Below are 14,712 nucleotides of genomic sequence, written 5' to 3'. Positions count from 1 at the left end.
GAGATATTCTGGTGAACTCCATACTTCACAATGTTGCAGATGATCACATGACATAATTTTTAAAGTGATACTAACCAATTTTACACACGACACATATCACACACAAATTGTGAATCACAATATGTACACTCCCCACTCTATCAGATTGTTCCACACCATATTCCATTCACATGTCCTTGTACTTAATCTGCCTATATTCCCACTGAAGCCTCTCTGCATCCTCCTCACATCCCACACTGCCACCCAGTTTGGAATCATCAATAAACTTGGACATAGGCTTGATTGCCTCATCCAAATTATTGATATAGATTGTGAACAGCTGGGAAATTGCTGGTCAGCTCCAGCAACAATCCATATGTAACCCCACTGCTAACAGTTTCCCAATCTGAAAATGACCCCTTTTTTCTTATTGCATTCTGTCTACTAACTGATCTTCTGTCCATACCAGTATATAATACAAGACAATTAATCATCTCTTTTGTGACACTTAATCTAAGACCTTCTCTAAGTCCAAATGTACCACACCAATTCATTGGTCCATATCTATTCTGCTAGTTACAATCTCAAGAATCTCTAAAAGACTTCTTAAACATGATTTTCCTTTTGAAACACTGTCCATACCTACTATTATTTTCTAAGTACCCTGTTACCACTTCCTTTATAATAGATTCCAGCATTTTCTCTACTAGTGATGTTAGGCGAACATATTTATAATTCCCTATTTGTTCCCCCATTCCTTAAATAAAGGGGTTACATTTACTATCTTTCAGTCTGTAGGAATCATTGTATAATTATGGAATTTTGGAAGATGACAATCAGCACATTCACCAATTGCATCGCTACTTCTGTCAAAACCCTGGCAGGCAGATCATCAGATCCTGGGGATTTATTGCCTTTCAGTTCCACTTATTCCTCCAATATTAGTTTTTAGCGATGTTAATTTCCTTGAGTTCTTCATTCACTTTAGACCTATAGCCCTCCATTATTTCTGGGAGGTTTTCAGCATTTTTTTTTAATTTCTCTGCCATTTCATTTTTCTTCCCTGATGATAATCCTTCTGCCATAGGTTGGAAGGGATCCACATTCACTTCTGCTAATCTCTCTCTTTTTACATATCTATTGTTGTTTTTGCAGTCTATTTATAGTTTCTTGCTAGATTATTCCCATATTTTGCTTTCTCTTATCCTATCAAAACCTCGATCCTTCTCTACTGACTTACAACTTCTCAGATTTCCTCCTCACTTTGGCAAATTTTTAAGCCTTATTGTTTGATCTAAAAGTATCTTTTGATAGCCATGTTTGGACCATCTTTCCTTTCGGGATTTTTCTTACCATAAGAGGGAAATATATTACATGTAAACTTTATAGTAGATGTTTGCCTTTACCTGTTTATGATCACAACTTTTAATGTATAAGAAAAGATATCTTTATCAGTCACATGTACATCGAAATAAACAGTGAAATGCATCTGTTGTGCACAATGTTCTGGGGGCAGCCCACAAGTGTTGCCACGCTTCCGGCGCCAACATAACATGCCCACAACTTCCTAACCTGTAAGTCTTTGGAAGGTGGAAGGAAACTAGAGCACCCAGAGGAAACCCATGCAGACATGGGGAGAAGGTACAAACTCCTTACAGACAGTGGCCAGAATTGAACCTGGATCGCTGGCACTGTAATAGCATTACACCAACCGCTACACTACCATGCCTGCCCTGTAGTTTCAAAATCTACTGTAACCAGCTCACACTTGATGTCTTCCCAGTTTGCTTTATTCATACAAACATATGCTTCAGGAGTATGAATAGGGCCACCTGGCCAATCAGGTCTTCTCTACCATTCATTAAGATCATGGCTGATCTGACTTTAGCCTAAATTCCTCACTTCCATTTACCTGTAATAAACTTTAACTCTCTTGCTTATTAAGAGTTAATCTAACACTGTCTGAAAAATATTCAAATCCTAATACCGCTGCACGTTTGTGGATGAGAGTTACAAAAACTGATGATCCTCTGAGACAAAAATATCTTGATCACCTCTGTCTTAAGTCAGCAATCTCTTAATTTTTAAACACTGACACCTATTCCTACATTCTCCCAGAAGAGGAAATAACCTCTCCACACTCACCCTGTGGAGACCCCTCAGGTTCTCATATGTTTCAATCAAGTCCCATCTCACTCTTCTGCACTCTGGCAGACAGAATCCTTGCCTGCCTAACATTTCCACATAAGACAATCTGCCAGACATTCAGGTTCAAGAATCTGCTTTCAGATTGAACTAAATCACTTTCTATCTTTATATAATTTGGTTTGCCAAAAGTGTCTCACATTTATGGTATAACCCTTGTCACATGCACTTCTAATTTCCTGATTTATGCTTTGCCCTGCATTCTCCAACCAACATGTGCAGATGTTTTCACAGAAACTAGAAGACAGATACAATTTAGTCCTAGATGAAAGGAAGCAGACAGTATTACATTCACTAATGCCTGTTCCAGTGGTTATCATGAGGAAATTTAAAGCTGAGTCGGACGAACTGACTAAAGCCAAGGTGGATACACTGTTGAATGCACCATTAACCCTGCAGAATGAAAATATCAAAGCTTGACAGCAGGCGCCTGGAGAAATGCAAACAGTTAGGCCCAGATCTGGAAGGACAGTACATCAATCCACATATCTGGCAGACTTTGTGCTGAAGCAAAGCTCACAATTATTTTGGAATGGTTATTTTCTTTTTTAATTATTAAAACATTTCCTTTGAATTATAGCATGTTAGGTTTCAGTATAGAAGTACGTATCTAGAGGCATCTGTCTGCATAGAAACCCTATAAGAGATGCTGCTTTGCAAAGTGTAAGTTCTTTCATAAAATAAGAAAGTTTGTCAGTTTAAATTAGCAGCTATTCCCCAATAGTTAAAAGGGTGAAAGAGCGAAGAACCTAAGACACAAAGGTCCAGTACTGCCTAGGGAATGACCGGCTTCTTGATACCTAACCTAGATCTGGCTTTATGTAACTTAAACCTATGACCCTAATGTCTCCTAACCATTTTAATAGGAGAAAAAATAACGAACACAATTTAGCCTAATTGTTTTATTTATATAGCTATATATGTCCCTGGTCAGACCCCACTTGGAGTATTGTGCTCAGTTCTGGTCGCCTCACTACAGGAAAGATGTGGAAGCCATAGAGAGGGTGCAGAGGAGATTTACAAGGATGCTGCCTGGAATGTGGAGCATGCCTTATGAAAGCAGGTTCCTTCCTCGGCCTTTTCTCCTTGGAGAGACGGAGGATGAAGGGGGACCTGATAGAGATGGATAAGATGATGAGCAATATTGATAGGATAGATAGTCAGAGGCTTTTCCCCAGGGCTGAATTGGTGGCCACAAGAGGACATAGGTTTAAGGTGCTGGGGAGTAGATATAGAGGAGATGTCAGGGGTAAGTTTTTTACTCAGAGAGTGGTGAGTGTGTGGAATGAGCTGTTGGAAACAGTGGTGGAGGTGGATACGATAGGGTCTTTCAAGAGACTGTTAGATAGGTACATGGACCTGAGTAAAATAGAGGGCTATGGGTAAGCCTAGTAATTTCTAGGGTAGGGACATGTTCAGCATAGCTTTGTGGGCCGAAGGGCCTGAATTGTGCTGTAGTTTTCCTGTTTCTATGTTTCTATTTATTCACTTCTCAGGAAGCATTTGTTGCCCATTCGTAGTTGCTCTGAAGAAGATGGTAGTGAACTGCAGTGCTTGCAGTGAACATAGTCCCACAGTGCTATTGGGTAGCAAATTCCAGGATTTAAATTCATCAACAATGAAGGAACAGCAATATATTTCTAAGTGTGTAATTTGGAGGAAAACCATTGGATGATGATGTTCCATGGTAACTGATGCCCTTGTCCTTCTTGGTGGTAGACTTTACAAGTTTGGGAAGGCTGTTAGAAAAGCCTAAGTGAGTAACTGCAGCATATTTAGTGAGCGACACACATCCTGTGATGGTGGTAGGGTGAATAAGTGTGGTGGACAGAATGCCTGTAAAGTAGAACACTACCCTGGATGTTCTTGAGCTTCATGAAAGTTATTGGGATTGCACTTCTCTGCACTAAAATTTAGCTCACTGTTTGATTTATGTGTGCCTTTATAATCCTTTCCCCTCTTCCTGAACTTCTAGCCTTCATCTACTCACTTCCTAGCCAATTCTAATAGTTTCTATGCCATATCTTTTCAAACCAGCATTAAACCCTTCCCGTTCATGATTTGCACTGGTCCCTTTACCCCTCCAAATGTAGATTCTTTCCTCAGCCCCATGTTTAATGATATTGTAAGCAGCTTCTTTAAACCTTTGGAATGACAACTTCTTTCAGAAGTCACATTATTATTCCTCAGCAGAAAAGCTTTCACTTGTACTCTTTTCCTTTCCAAAAAAAACTGGCATTTCTCTCTCAAGTTATGGAATGCATCACTGAAGTGTGAGGACGCTCCCATTTTCCCTGTTCGGAACCCTTCACTCCTGCTTCTATTCTGCTCCAGTCTCACGATTCCATTAGTCGAACCAAAAAATATTTTCTTCTGCACACCAATGACTCCTTTCTTGCTCTGCAGTCTCTGCACTGTTCTTGACTTCAGTCTCCCTCAAACTCTCTCCTCTACAGTTTCATTCAATTCCATCAAAATGTGGTTTTAAGAACATGCTGATGAATCTGCTCCCACTAGCATTCACCTACTTTCAGTCTTAACTCCACTGAGCACTCTGGCTGTTGTTTCATGTTAAATACAGGTATACAAGACTCTGGCTTACTGCCCAACACCACGTCAACTTCGTATTGTACAATCTATTAACAATAACGAAATAGCAAATACAGAGATAATGTGCCTCTTGTGTAAAAATATAAATCTTATCCAAACACAACACACCTAAGTTGATAATATACCATTGTGACACTTGGAAAACATTGTTTCTAAGATGAAGTAATTCCAAGGCATGATGTGAGCAATTCTTCCTAATCTGAAGTGTTCAAACTCATATGTGATTCCCAAAAACCCCATATCTGGATCCTTTATTATTCTCCCTCGACTCTAATTTTAGCCCAATCAGACATCAGTTTCAATGAAAAGTCAATAGACTGAAACATTCATCCTATCTCCACAAATGCTGCCTGATTTGCTAAAAGTTTCCAGCATTTGTTTATGTTGTATTAAAACTATGTATACATAAATTTTAAAACGGCTATTGGATATTTGCATTGTAAAAGCAAAATAACTATTTTTCCACCAATGTTGTTCTACTAGAAACTTTATTTTAACCAGAAACTTAACTGGACTAGCCACATAAATACAGAGGCTACAAGTATGTGTCAGTTCCTGAGTATCCTGTGGTGACTGACTCATCAAAGCCTTTCTGGTAGAAATCCAGGATATAATGGAATACTCTTCACTTGCTTTACAACATCTGGTTTAAAACAGTGTGTTTGATTAACGTTCCATCCATCACGCTAAACATTCACTCCCTCCACCACCACTGCTCAGAGGTTGCTGTGTGCACTGCAGTAACCCATCAGGGCTTCTTTGACAATGCCTCTAAAACTCAATCTTGACAAATTGGAAGATCAAAAGCAACTGACAAGTGGGAACATCACCACCTGCAGGTTTTACTTCAAGTTTTAATCTATCCTGGCTTGTAAATAAATCACCATTTCTCCATTGATGTTTGGGTCAAAATCCTGGAACCCTCTACCAAATGGCACTGAGATGTACACTCAGAACTTCAGTAGTTCAATGCAATGAACCACTGCTTTTTCCAAAGCAATTGGCTATAAGGTAACTCAGTGGATTAGTATACAAAGGCTTGGACCATTAATCTGGAGACCTAAGTTCTACTGCTACCCTGGCAGTTGGGGAACTTCAAACCAAGAAGCTCAAAACAAAACAGTGATAAGAAGGTGATGTTGGTAAAGTTGACTGTGAACCACTGTGTTGTTGTTATGGCCTTCCTTAAAGGAAATATGCTATTTTATCCCATCAGATCTGTATGTGAACTAAGACCCACACCAATATGGTCAGCTGTGAAATAGTGCAGCAAGCCACGCAGTTGATGAGCAATTTATGATGTGCAATAAATGCTGGTCTACTCAACAATTTGCATGTCCCATATATGAATCAAAATAAAATCTACTTTCTGTGTCTTCAATTTGTATTGCACATTATCATTCAGAATTGTTATTCATTCTCTCTCAAGATCACAACAGATGATATTAACAATTTGACCTCCTTAGATCATCCATACTGAAAACCTGTCATGTTTCGGGGAATATATCAATGTTCAACAGCAAAGAACATGATTGCTTTGTTTATTATGTGACATACTTGAGGCCTTTATTATGCATTTTTCTGAAAATATCTTGATTGTGTGCTCTTTGCATAATAAGTGTATGGTGGCATGGGAAACCACCAAAGTAAAATGGCCAAAATAAAACCAAACTAACACACACAAAATACTAGAAGAACTCAGCAGATCAGGCAGCATCTACGGAGGGAAATGAACAGTTGATGTTTCAAACTGAGACCCTTCATCAGGAGGGGTCTTGACCTTCACCAGGACTCCTGATGAAGGGTCTCGTCTCGGCCCGAAACGTCGACGTTCATTTTCCTCCATAGATGCTACCTGACCTGCTGAGTCCCTCCAGCATTTTGTGCATATTGCTCCAGGTTTCCAGCATCTGCAGTCTCTCTAGTGTCTCTGTAAAACCAGGCTGAGTTTTTTATTCCAATTATTCATTAATAATAAGATACTGTTTCTATTGCAACAGAACTTTAGTGGACTAGAAGTGCTAGCATTTCTGGAGCAAATTGGTTGCATTCACCCCTGTATTTGTCAACGTATTCAGCATCCTTGCATAAATGCTGAAATGCTGGGCTTGTTGGCTGGGTTCCACTGGCAGTGAACTGCTGCTCTCTTACTTTAGACTCCAGAGGCAGAATTTCATTGGACTCGCCACTGAATCTGTGACAGGTTCAGGGACAGCAAGTCAATTCATTTGAATGAAAAGGAACAGCTGTTAGAGAGAAAGGCAAGAATAAGGTTCCTTACATAATTTTTTAATTAATTACAGGGAACGTGCAAGAGAGTGGGATTGAGTAGCTGGTCCTAGGAAGAGCCTGCATGGGCTTAATGGGCCAAATGGCCTCCTTCTCTGCCAAAACAGTTCTAATTGCTTTAATTGTTTCGTGTTTTAAGTCATAAAATAAGTCATAAGGTTCTTAATACATTTTGATAATGTTTAGTATTTTAATTGACTTTTAATAGTTTTATTAAATAAGTCGTAAAGTTCTTAACACATTTTGATAATGTTTAGTATTTTAATTGACTTTTAATAGTTTTATTATTCCAATATTTCCAAATGTCAGGGATATTCCAAGGCATTCATGGTCTTACACAGCATTGACAATCCGCAAAAATGAGGGTGGGGCTTTATTGGTTCTTTTCATCCATTTTCTGGGTGGAACTTATTCCAACCTGACTGCCTGCTGGCATATTTCATACAAGGCCCCACCTGCATCCAGGGTTTTGCCACTGTGGACATAAACTTTTCTTTTCAGGAAGATAATTTCAGCAAAAGGTTAATTCATACTTTCTCAGTATGTCAGCTGTGAGCATGGGCAGCTTGCCACTGGCAGCAAATTCTGGACCAATGCTACTTGGCATGATGTGGGCTTCCATCGTCTAATATCTATAGAGAAAATAACACCTCTCCTTTATCTCATTTTAATCAAATCACAGGAGGGAGTGTGGAGAGAGGTATTACTTTGACTTTGAAAATGAGTATAAAATGGGTGATTATGGTCACCGATATCATCTCTTCTACCCTATTGTCCAAAGTAAAATTAGCCTTGCTAAGTTTACAGTGCCAGAATACAATATAATGTGTTTGAATAAAACTATTTTACTGAGCCAAATTGTGCTGCTGGCTGTAGCTGCTCATGGCCAGCTCAAATTGGCTCAAAGTACATGCTTTGCCAAAGCAGAAAATACAGAAGGAGCTGAAGATCAAATTCCAGTGTATTTGATTATTCTTTCCACCACTGGACCCACCAAAGAGTCGACAGCAGTGCAGTCATTCATTGAAGAGTGGGACCAGGTGCAAGGATGGCTACGTTATGGGAGGTGACCTCATTTATTTGAAGAGTGTCACTAATCCTATGGAAAATGTTAAGTGCAGGTGAGTTGGAATTATTTTAGCTTATATAACATTTTACTTTGTACTACCTCAATGCACCGTGTAACAAATTGATCTGTATGAACAGTATGCAAGACAAATTTTTCACTGTACCTCGGTACATGTGACAATAATAAATTAATTCAGTCAAACCAATTCAATTTTAATGTATTTAATCATACATTTAATAGTATTGAAGGTTTTTTGTAATTTTTTTTGGTATTTTAAGCTATTTGAATAGTTTTTAAATACCTCTGAATATAAGTGACACATAAAAACAATTCAAAAGCATATAAGAAGGACCAGCTGTCAAAAGGCATGAGGGTGTTGCAGAGGCAGGGCATCAGCATCCTGCCACCCCAGTCCTGGGAAACTTTTAGATCCCACTCAACCTCACAGGGTGCAGGGGGGTCAGTTCATTTGGCCCTCTGGATCTGGAAAATTCCAGGCTCAGGTGAGATCCATGAGTGGAGAGTTCAAGCACTGGCAGGGTCCAGCACAATGCAAGCCATTTGTTTGTTGCTTCATTCCTTAGAACATAGAACACTACAGCACAGTACAGGCTCTTAGGCCCACAACGTTGTGCTGACATCTTATCCTGCTCTAAGATCTATCTAACCCTTCCCTCATTCATGTGTCTAAGAGTCTCTTAAATGCCCCTAATGTATCTGCCCCCACAATCTCTGCCGGCAGTGTGTTCCACGCATCTACCACTCTCTGTCTAAAAAACTTACCCCCAACATAATCCCTGACATCCCCCTTATACCTTCCTCCAATCACCTTAAAAGCATGTCCCCTCATGTTAGCCATTGTCGTCCTGGGAAAAAGGCGACATTTAAAATTTATTTTAAAAAAAACAAAGTTTAATTTTACACTGGAGGCAAAACAGCATTTAGTTTTGATTCTTATGTTTAGCAGCTTCCAACTTTGTCATTCTTGTGGTTCTGATTCCGTGGTGCTGCAAGAACAGCAACTGGAATAACAGAGAAATGGATGTGAATTGTCAGTGAACAGAAGCTTTATCAGTCATGTTAACTTGCCAAAAATAACCCTCAGAAAGCAAAGATCAATGGTTGTAAAATCCTGAAGGAAAGGAGTACTCAAACATAACTGACCTGCTCTTTTCACTGTGTCCTTGTGCTACTTCACTACAATTCATAGTGGTCCTCTAGGTACCTGAAATATTTTTAGCACAGATTTCCAGATCTTTTTATATTGAGTTTTAGGTTGCAGTGTCTTAATTCCAAATATTCCTAACAAACAAACATTAAAATTTGCTCTTCTTGTCTCTTCTTGTTGGAGTTTGTACATTCTCCCCATGTCTGCGTGGGTTTCCTCCGGGTGCTCCAGTTTCCTCCCACATTCCAAAGATGTACGGGTTAGGAAGTTGTGGACATGCTATGTTGGAGCCGGAAATGTGGCGACACTTGCCGGCTGCCCCCCGAACACTCCATGCAAAAAAGATGTATTTCACTGTGTGTTTCGACGTACATGTGACCAATAAAGATATCTTATCTTATCTTATCTTATCTTATCTTATCTTATCTTATCTTCCTTGGAGGCAAAGCTCTTGAAAACTGGTTGGTGCTTTGTATTAGAATGAAACAGAACATTTTGGAAATACCCAATAGGTAATGCAGCATTTGTGGAGAGAGAAACAAAGGCAATGTTTCAGGTGAATAGCCCATCAGATCAAAATTCTGCAGCATTTTCAGAATTGCACAAATGACGGTATTTTGTTTTAGCATTTTGCATTACTTCTATAAAAGGTGAACATAACTGATTAGAAGCAGAAGTATATATGCACTAAAGTTTTTTGAAAGGCTTTTGTAGACAGAAATAGACATGGGTAGAAGATCTTACATACATGCCTGATTCCTATTCTCATGGCCTTCAACAGAAAGGAAAATCAGCTGATTTATTTAAAATGTGGTAGGTACTCTACAGACCACCCATACAGGATAAGCACAACTTGTGTTTACTTAGGTTGCACACACTTAGAAGTTTACTGATGCATTATCACGATCTCTGTTCAACAGATGATCTTCCACTGCTTCTGTCAGTGCTAATATGATCCTGTCTCAGCTTTCCCTCTCTGTCTAGTTTTTGAAGTGGCTCCATTTCCATCATGTATTATTTTCACCTGGCAGCTTCCATTACAAGTGCACATATCCATTCACCTCCTGCCATACCATGCCAGGATACTTGCTTCTCATAAGGCAGCAACTGTCAGCTGAACTTCAGTTTGTAGCACTCCCTGCCTCTGAGCTGTGGGTTCCACTCCACAGCTGAACACAGAAACCTAAGTTGACACTGCAATAAAGTACTGCTTGGTACTGGTTTCACTGACAGAGGTGCTGTCTTTCAGCTGAGGCAATAACTAATGTCCCTTTCATGTGAATATAGACTTTATTGCATATTTTTGAAGGAACGTTAGTCAAAATTAGTACATAGTCTGATTACTTAAATAGGTTAAATAGCTATATTCTGTTGTAGTTTGTGCTGCCTGGTAGACCAAACGTTTTGTGCCAGCTCTAAGGTTTTGATCTTCAAACATCCTTCTTCCTCAATCAAGTAAAGGCTGTACTAGCACACTGGTGAGGGAGACTTTCGTCATCGACATCTGCCTATGCTGAGAGATGGCTCCTGAGATATGAGAAGTGTTCTATGTTTTCCAGGATCTTACCATGAACATCCATTGTCAGAAGGCAGTGTTGTGCAGTGGGGGCGGGTTGGTAGAGGAGAATGTCGAGTGCAAGGTCCATTCTCTCATATGCTTTTATAAACAAGTTGACTTGGAGTCTGGTCTGAGAGCCTGCAAACATAAATGTTGGCCACATACTGCAGCCCAACCACTGAAGTATGGGTGATCTATAATCCAACAATAACTGTACTTCATAAGTACTTCATTGCAGCAAGTGTTTTGAACAACACAAGACTATTAATGGTGTTACATAAATGGAACACTTCTTTTTTTCAGTTTATATGCTCTTCCACGAATCTCTTACATTGTATTCACATTTCAAACCTCAGTGATCCTTTCTATACTGAGGACACCAAACCAGATCAGGTGACTGCTTTACTAAACATCTCCATTCTGTCTGTAAGTGTACACCTAAGAACCCCACCACTTGGCAAATCCCACTTGAATCTCTCTGCTAATTCTACTGTTAAAGAAATAGATGTTTAGCCCCTGGAGCTTGTTCCATTAATCCATTAGATCAGGGATAATCTGTGTGTCAACTCCATTTATTCTCCATATCCCTAGATACCCCTACCCAACAAAAATCCATCAATTTCAGCATGAAAAGAAATAGCATTTCAGTTGAAAGGGAAGATTAAGAAATGTTAAGTGGCTTTTTCAGGCTACTAATAGTTTTCACACCCCTGTCAGTGGGATTGATTCTATAATTTGCTGTCAAATGAAATAAAGCATCTAATCAATGTGAAAGGTTTACATTTGTCTCCACTAAACTTGTTATTTACAATCTCCCTAAACCCATCAATTGGTTAATTGAATCCTGATTCCAGTAGTCTGCCAGTTTTAGGCAAATCTTGAAATACATATATTAACACACTGATAAAAGTACTTTCTATATCGGGTGGCTCCTGGTAAAGTGGGAAAATGAAATAGAGTATTCCCCACACAGAAGAAGGGATTTTTTTTCAGCATATTCTAAAACCAAGCTTGTTACTGCTTAAAAGATTTTTAAAAAATACCTCATGGATGGCCCATAAAATTGACATTACCAGAACCTGATTGTCCTATAAGTGAACATACCATGACACAACATATTGTTGTACTTTGCCATCTATGCAAGGAAGATCCCAGATTTAATTCCTGATCTGCGTCAATATGGCTAATGTCACTCAAAGCCTGTAAAATGCATACATAACCTTAGCAAGCCAAGGGGCAACATATCAGTGAAATCTCATTCGTCATCTATGGACACCCACAGAAATGTGCATGTGTGGAAGCAGCATTAAAAGTGTTAGAATCCTCTTTATGTCACTTTGTTTAAACAGTCCATTCACACTTACCATGCAGCTTTGGAAATAAATAGTCTGGATCAAGGAATTACGAGGAGTAACATCCAAAAGTAGAGCAAGAACTAGAAAATCAGAACTAGAAATATGAAGGGGTAGAAAGAATAATAATAATTTATCATTGAATCACAAATAAACTTGAATAATAGATCAGAGAGAAAGATCACAAAGCCATGATTACTTTTACAAAAGAAATTCAAAAATTTGCCTCTTACATAAATGGACTTAGATCTAAGGCAGACAAATGTAGTTAAGATATAAATCAGCTATGACCTAATTGAACTGCATAACAGGCTCGAGGGATGAATGGCCTTGTCCTGTTCCTGTGCTCCTTAGAATACACATTACAAAACACAGATAAAGCTGCAATTTATAGAGTGTGATCTGATTTATACCAGTGGCCCATGATATTTAGCACAAGCAAAACAACAAAAGAACTAGAATGTAAATTTACTGTTTTATGCACAGCTCAGATGTTTCCCTTTAAAGAAATCCTTCATTCCCTACAAGTCAAAGACAAAAGAGACTGCAGATGCTGAAATCTGAAACAAAAAACAGGGTCTCGATTTATACTTTTTGCCTCTATAGATGCTGCTTGACCCTTGAGCTCTCCTAGCATTCTTTTTTTTTCCTACGGTCAATGTTTGGTCTTGCATGTACAACCAACACACATATCAACAGTGACACACAGGGAAAGGACCTGAGGTCCAGAACAGTAATAACATGAGCAACACAATATGTACACTCCACATCAGATCCAAAACTAAAACCTGGACATGACATGTAAAGCTTGATGGTAATGACAGCAATAGAGTCACTGCATGGATTGAATCATGGTGACTGATAGCCAGAGGTTCTGAAAAGAACAATTGGCTACCAGCTGTTTGCACTTCAGGAAGTCTGGACTTCAATGTGCAGGCAAATGTAGAAGTCCAAGACATCCTGAAGGACTGATGCCAGTGCATGTGACTGTCCATTCTGGCACTGACCTCACCATTGTGACTAGTGGCGGAGCAGTGATTTGCTGAGGAAACCCAGTGCACTTCATTTCAGTGGGTAAGCACCAGTAAGTTCTTTCATTATTTTACTTTATTTAAATGTTAATTATTTGTTAATGCAAAAATTTGTTTATGAAATCTCAGCTTCTACCTTATTATCTGTATGTTCCAACTATATTTCATTGTCTGTAAAATGTTTCAGAAAAAAGTTTGTTGAAACAAAGTTTTTTACTTCCTTGTTTGCTGCCTGTGAGAAATCCGCAGTGCAACTAGTCGCTAAACCTGCTTGACAACAATTGTTGGTCACAAGTGTTCTCCCCTGCAGTGGCAGAGTAAAACTAACATCGAGAAAAGGGAAATTAATATTACAAGAATTGCTAAGTCATTGAATGTGCTTTCCTTGTGTCAGTAATGAGCACCACTGACTTGAAAATTTGATTCCTTGTCTCAGGAAGGAGTTGAAGAAAACAGATAAGTCTGTTTCAATAACCTGCTTCCATATATTCTTATTATTTTCTTTCAAATATAAAATTATAGGGATAGATTGGGCAGGCTAGGAGTTTATTCCTTGGAGTGTAGCAGATTGAAGGGTGATCTTATAGAGGTGTGTAAAATCATGAGGGGCATAGATAGGGTGAAAGCACACAGTCTTTTTCCCAGGGAAGGGGATGTAAAAACTAGAGGGCATAGGTTTAGGGTGAGAGGTGAAAGTTTTAAAAGGAACCTAAGGGAAAACTTCTTCACGCAGAGGGTGGTGCATACATGGAATGAGTACCAGAGAGAGTGGTTGAGGCAGGTACAATAACAAAATTCAAAAGACCTATGGATAAGTACATGGATAGGAGGGGTTTAGAGGGCTATGGGCCAAACGTGGGCAAATGGGACTAGCTTGGTGGACACCATGGTCGGCATGAACGTGGTGGGCCGAAGGGCCTGTTCCAAGCTGTATTACCTATGACTCTGTTAAACATAACTAACAGAATGATAGACCAGTTTAGGGGAGAATAATCTGTGAAATTCTTTGAAGACTCTCCCACCCCACAATCTCCCAATGTACCCATAAACCTCCCCAGAAGCAATTGAAAGACTTTACTCTTAATAATTTTTTGTTTACCTACCTTCTGTACAAGGTGATCTAAACTCCAACTAAAAGCATTTCTGCCTCATGTTTGAAGAATCTCGGCAACTTGATGTCCAATGCCAACAGCATTGGTGCTGTAGCATTGCCTGGGACCAATTGTTCAGGAGTGGTGTATCTAGTTTTTTTTTGTCTGGTGTGACATGAGTTCTTGTGCAACTTGCATGACAAAATAAAAGCTTTAAGGTATAGGACTAAGACATAGAACAGGTTTATTAAACGTAACATCCTAACTGTAGTAAGAGGTTATACAGAAGATTGCACTATTTTGAATGTTTTCTACAGACAGCTTCTCCACATTGAGAAAGTAGTGATGGGTGTGGCACTT

The 14,712-nt window shown here is 39.1% G+C and overlaps 1 protein-coding gene across 2 annotated transcripts in view; it reads right to left on the bottom strand.

The window, feature by feature from the left end:
- The window catches only part of nckap5l (NCK-associated protein 5-like), a 368,519-nt gene extending 354,058 nt beyond the window's left edge, over positions 1-14,461 (bottom strand). For both annotated transcript variants that reach the window (XM_052032844.1, XM_052033103.1), the window contains exon 1: positions 14,365-14,461. The gene's annotated coding sequence lies outside the window, so the exon portion shown is untranslated. The remainder of the gene's footprint in view (positions 1-14,364) is intronic.
- Positions 14,462-14,712: the final 251 nt, after the last annotated feature.

The sequence above is a fragment of the Pristis pectinata genome, chromosome 1, assembly GCF_009764475.1.
Source record: "Pristis pectinata isolate sPriPec2 chromosome 1, sPriPec2.1.pri, whole genome shotgun sequence".
NCBI lineage: Eukaryota > Metazoa > Chordata > Chondrichthyes > Rhinopristiformes > Pristidae > Pristis > Pristis pectinata.
This window is presented reverse-complemented; position numbering and strand designations above follow the sequence as displayed.